Source organism: Bos indicus, chromosome 1 (genome assembly GCF_029378745.1).
Source record: "Bos indicus isolate NIAB-ARS_2022 breed Sahiwal x Tharparkar chromosome 1, NIAB-ARS_B.indTharparkar_mat_pri_1.0, whole genome shotgun sequence".
In the NCBI taxonomy this organism is placed as follows: domain Eukaryota; kingdom Metazoa; phylum Chordata; class Mammalia; order Artiodactyla; family Bovidae; genus Bos; species Bos indicus.
This window is the reverse complement of record NC_091760.1, coordinates 133983469-133989384: the sequence shown is the minus strand read 5'-3', so window position 1 is coordinate 133989384 and position 5916 is coordinate 133983469. Positions and strand designations below refer to the sequence as shown.

The 5916-nt window shown below is 42.2% G+C and overlaps 1 non-coding gene across 1 annotated transcript; it reads right to left on the bottom strand.

The window, feature by feature from the left end:
• Window positions 1–4654: 4654 nt before the first annotated feature.
• On the bottom strand, window positions 4655–4727 carry TRNAC-ACA (transfer RNA cysteine (anticodon ACA)). Its single transcript has one exon. It is a non-coding gene; the product is annotated as a tRNA-Cys (tRNA).
• Between the last annotated feature and the right edge of the window lie 1189 nt (window positions 4728–5916).

Sequence of the window (5916 nt, the reverse complement as noted above, 5' to 3'; positions counted from 1 at the left end):
GAATTCCCCAGGCCAGAAAACTGGATCAGGAAGCCATTCCCATCTTCAGGGGATCACTCTGTTTAATTCATTTCCTTCAGTTCAGTTCAGTTCAGTCGCTCAGTTGTGTCCGTCTCTTTGAGACCCCATGAATTGCAGCACGCCAGGCCTCCCTGTCCATCACCAACTCCTGGAGTTCACCCAAACTCACGTCCATCAAGTCGGTGATGCCATCCAGCCATCTCATCCTCTGTCGTCCCCTTCTCCTCCTGCCCTCAATCCCTCCCAGCATTAGAGTCTTTTCCAATGAGTCAACTCTGTATGAGGTGGCCAAAGTACTGGAGTTTTAGCTTTAGCATCAGTCCTTCCTTAGGTCTGCAATATCCTTTTATAGCTCATCCTGTTGTATTATCATCTCATCTTTCAGATTTTGTTCTTTCACATTTATAATCCTACTAATTTATGCTCCACAAAGAGTGTCCGCAAAGAGTCAGACACGACTGAGCAACTAAACTGAACTGAATTTATTCTCTAATGAAAACGTTGGTGAGGAAGCCACTTCTCCCACCTGACTTGTGTTTCTTCCAGACTGGGCTCTTCACCTGACTTTTTGACTAATTGATTTTCCTGTGATACTTAGTTTCCATTTCCTTAGTTGCTTTGTGATTTCTTTTCATCTAGTTTGTGCCTAATGTCAGCAACTCAATCCATAATACCCTTCCCTTTGTACCTGGAGCCAGTTTGCCTTTTCCAACTCAGTTTCATTTTGAGACCTGGGTATTGTTGGTCTAGCCACTTTTCTGTAGCCTAAGAGAGGACAGAACTCAGCCAGAAGTTAGTTCAGTCCTTGTTGATGAAACTTTGCTCCAAAATTTCTTCTGAGAAAACATTAATGCCTAAGACCAGGGCCCAACCCCCGCAGCCGAGAGCATGGCCCACTTTTGTGGGCTAAGGTTCATCCTCCAACTCAATCCAAGGTCTTGGAAGATAACAAGCACTTTACCCTACTGATGGGACTGTAAGCCCATGTCACCTTTCCAGAAAACAATTTGGTAATAGGTATCCAGATAACCACAATGGTATAATCATTCACCTAGAGCCAGACATCCTGGAATGTGAAGTCAAGTAGGCCTTAAGAAGCATCACTATGAACAAAACTAGTGGAGGTGATGGAATTCCAGTTGAACTATTTCAAATCCTGAAAGATGATGCTGTGAAAGTGCTGCACTCAATATGCCAGCAAATTTGGAAAACTCTGCAGTGGCCACAGGACTGGAAAAGGTCAGTTTTCATTCCAATCCCAAAGAAAGACAATGCTAAGGAATGTTCAAACTACCACCACAGTTGCACTCATCTCACATGCTAGTAAAGAAATGCTCAAAATTCGCCAAGCCAGGCTTCAACAGTACATGAACCATGAACTTCCAGCTGTTCAAGCTGGTTTAGAAAAAGCAGAGAAACCAGAGATCAAAGTGCCAACATCCATTGAATCATCAAAAACGTGAGAGAGTTCCAGAAAAATATCTACTTCTGCTTTATTGACTATGTCAAATCCTTTGACTGTGTGGACCGCAACTAACTCGAAAATTCTTAAAGAGATGGGAATACCAGACCATCTGACCTGTCTCCTGAGAAATCTGTATGCAGGTCAAGAAGCAGCAGAACTGGACATGGAACAACAGACTAGTTCCAAATTGGGAAAGGAGTTCGTCAAGGCTGTATATTGTCACCCTGCTTATTTAACTTATAAGCAGAGTACATCATGCAAAATGCCAAGCTGGATGAAGCACAAGCTAGAATCAAGATTGCCAGAAGAAATATTAATAACCTCAGATATGCAGATGACACCACCCTTATGGCAGAAAGCGGAAAAGAACTAAAGAGCTTCTTGATGAAAATGAAAGAAGAGAGTGAAAAAGTTGGCTTAAAACTCAACATTCCGAAAACTAAGATCATGGCATCTGGTCCCATCACTTCATGGCAATAGATGGGGAAACAATGGCAACAGTGAAAGACTTTATTTTCTTGGGCTCCAAAACCACTGCAGATGGTGACTGCAGCCATGAAATTAAAAAACACTTGCTCCTTGGAAGAAAAGCTATGACCAACCTAGACAGCACATTAAAAAGCAGAGACATTACTTTGCCAAAGTTCCATCTAGTCAAAGTTATGGTTTTTCCAGTAGTCAAGTATAGATGTGAGAGTTAGACTATGAAGAAAGCTAAGCACCAAAGAACTGATGTTTTTGAACTGTGGTGCTGGAGAAGACTCTTGAGTGTCCCTTGGACTCCAGGGAGATCCAACCAGTCAATACTAAAGGAAATCAGTCATGAATATTCATTAGAAGGACTGATGCTGAAGCTGAAACTCTAATACTTTAGCCACCTGATGGGAAGAATTGACTCATTTGAAAAGACCCTGATGCTGGGAAAGATTGAAGGCAGGAGAAGGGGACGGACGACAGAGGATGAGATGGTTGGATGGCATCACCATCACCGACTCAATGGACATGAGTTTGAGCAAGCTCCAGGAGTTGGTGATGGACAGGGAAGCCTGGAGTGCTGCAGTCCATGGGGTCGCAAAGAGTTGGACATGACTGAGTGACTGAGCTGAACTGAACTGAATTGATGAAGACTTTGGGCTTCCCTGGTGGCTCAGTGGTAAAGAATCCACCTGCCAATGCAGGAAACACAGGTTCAATCCCTGGGTCAGGAAGATCTCCTGGAGAAGGAAATGGCAACCACTCCAGTAGTCTTGCCTGGAGAATTCCATGGACAGAGGAACCTGGCGGACTATAGTCCATAGCGTTGTGAAAGAGTCAGACACAACTTAGCAACTAAACAACAACAATCAAGAATTCATTTATTAAGATCTATATTTACAACTTTGACCCAATAATGTTTCTTCTTAGATTCTAGTTGGGAAAAAAAGAAAAGGAAATAAAGATTCATTTGCAAGGAAATTATTTGGAGCATTATACATAACAGCAATAAACTGTAAATAATTTAAATGTCCAACATGGAGGCATGTTGCAGTAAAGTTTGCAGCAAATAAAATTAAGGTTTGTGGAGAGCTTGTAATAATATGATTAGATACCTATGATATAGTATTAAGTAAAAAGCCAAAATATAGAATTAAACATGCAGCAAGATCTCAATTGCATTTTCAAAATGCACAAGAACTACACCCAAGAACTGTAGACTCAAAGCTCCAAGAGGGCAAGAATCATGACTGTTTTGTTCATCCCTATGCAACCAGAACCTAACACAGTGCTTGACACATAACAGATGCACATTGAATATTTATGAATAAATGAATAAAATTAATTCAGCAAAAGACATTCATCTCAGGATTCAACAAAAGGAACAGTTGCATTTCTGAGTGAGTGATTTTAGAGATCCTCAAGTGTGCTTTGGCTAGCAGACACCCACAATTTTGTCTAACAGAGATACAGGCTTTCAAGAACACATTTTGTATATCACTATCTCACTTCCCCTGGGCTTCCTTATTGTCTCAGATGGTAAAGAATCCACCTGCAATGCTGGAGACCCAGGTTTGATCCTTGGGTCAGGAAGATGCCCTGGAAAAGGGAATGGCTACCCACTCCAGTATTCTTGCCTGAAGAATTCCATGGACAGAGGACTCTAGTGGCTACAGTCCATGGGATTTCATAGAGTCAGACACAGCTGAGCGACCAACACTTTCACTTCACTTTCTTTCATTTCATTTCTGCTACCCTTATTTATTCTTTGACAGGAATATTTTAAAACACCTTTATTGAGGAATAATTTGCATCCTATATAATTCACCTATTTTAAGTGTACCATTCAATAATATTTTGTAGCTTTAAATGAGTTATACAAGCATCACCACAACCCAGTTGTAAAACATTTCCATCACCCAAAATCAATTCCTTCAAGTTCATTTGCAGTCAATTCCCTTTCGTATATCAAGTTCCACACAACCACTGATCAGCTGTCTGCCTAGATAAAGGTGCCTTCACTGGACATTTTGTATAAATGAGGTCATACAGTGCAAAGTCCTTGGCAACTGGCTTCTTTCACATAATATTTTGGAGGTTCATCTACATTACAGCATTATTTCTTATGAATTGTGTGGATAATCTCACATTTTGCTTACCCATTGCTTGCTACCCAGTTGATGGATATTTGGATTGTTTCCAGTTTGAGACCATCCATAATGGCCACTTTCCATTATGAATAATATTGCTATAAACATTCTCATATAGGTCTTTGTGTGAACACATTTTTTCATTTCTCTTGAGTCTACTCAAGAAATGGTGCTAGAAGTAGAAGTGCTGCGTCAAAAGGTAAGCTTTGTTTAACTTTTAAAAAACGCAAAAGTGTTTTCAAAGTGGTGGTACCACTTTGCATTCCTACCAGCAATATATGAGGGTTCCAATTTCTCCACATTCCAGCCGATACTTCATAGAACCCGCTTTCTTGACTTTAGCCATTCTAGAGGGTAGTAGAGGTATAACATTGTGTTTCTAATTTGCACTTCTGTAATGGAGTGAAGTGAAGTGAAGTGAAGTCACTCAGTCGTGTCTGACTCTGTGCGACCCCATGGACTGTAGCCTGCCAGGCTCCTCTGTCCATGGGATTTTCCATGCAAGAATACTGGAGTGGGTTGCCATTTCCTTCTCCAGGGGATCTTCCCAAGCCAGGGATTGAACCTGGGTCTCCCACATTGTAGGCAGATGCTTTTACCATCTGAGCCACCAGGGAAGTCTGGGCCAAGAGGAGCAACCCTATGTCCAAGGAGCAGCAGCTGTGCAGGCACAGGAGGGCCGAGAGGAGCTACTCCATGTTCAAGTTCAGGAGGGGTGACCTCGTCAAAGATAAGGAGCAGCAGCTATGCTTTGCTGGAGCAGCCATGAAGAGATACCCCACGTCCAAGGTAAGAGAAACCCAAGTGAGATGGTAGGCATTGCGAGAAGGCATCAGAGGGCAAATGCACTGGAACCATAATCACAGAAAACTAGCCAATCTGTTCACACGAACCACAGCCTTGTCTAACTCAGTGAAACTAAGCCATGCGGTAGGGGGCCACCCAAGATGGACGAGTCATGGTGGAGAGGTCTGACAGAATGTAGTCTACTGGAGAAGGGAATGGCAAACCACTTCAGTATTCTTGCCTTGAGAACCCCATGAACAGTATGAAAAGGCAAAATGACAGGATACTGAAAGAGGAACTCCACAGGTCGGTAGATGCCCAATATGCTACTGGAGATCAGTGGAGAAATAACTCCAGAAAGAATGAAGGGATGGAGCCAAAGCAAAAACAATACCCAGTAATGGATGTGACTGGTGATAGAAGCAAGGTCCAATGCTGTAAAGAGCAATATTGCATAGGAACCTGGAATGTTAGGTCCATGAATCAAAGCAAACTGGAAGTGGTCAAACAGGAGATGGCAAGTGTGACCGTCGACATTCTAGGAACCAGCGAACTAAAATGGACTGGAAAGGGTGAATTTAACTCAGATGACCATTATATCTACTACTGTGGGCAGGGAATCCCTTAGAAGAAATGAAGTAGCCATCATGGTCAACAAAAGAGTCCGAAATGCAGTACCTGAATGCAATCTCAAAAACGACAGTGATCTCTTTGTTTCCAAAGGCAAACCATTCAATACTATGGTAATCCAAGCCTATGACCCAACCAGTAATGCTAAAGAAGCTGAAGTTGAATGGTTCTATGAAGATCTACAAGACCTTTTGGAGCTAACACCCCCCAAAAAAATGTCCTTTTCATTATAGGGGACTGGAATGCAAAAATAGGAAGTCAAGAAACACCTGGAGTAACAGGCAAATTTGGCCTTGGAATACGGAATGAAGCAGGGCAAAGACTAATATAGTCTTGCCAAGAGAACACACTGGTCATAGCAAACACCCTCTTTCAACAACACAAGAGAAG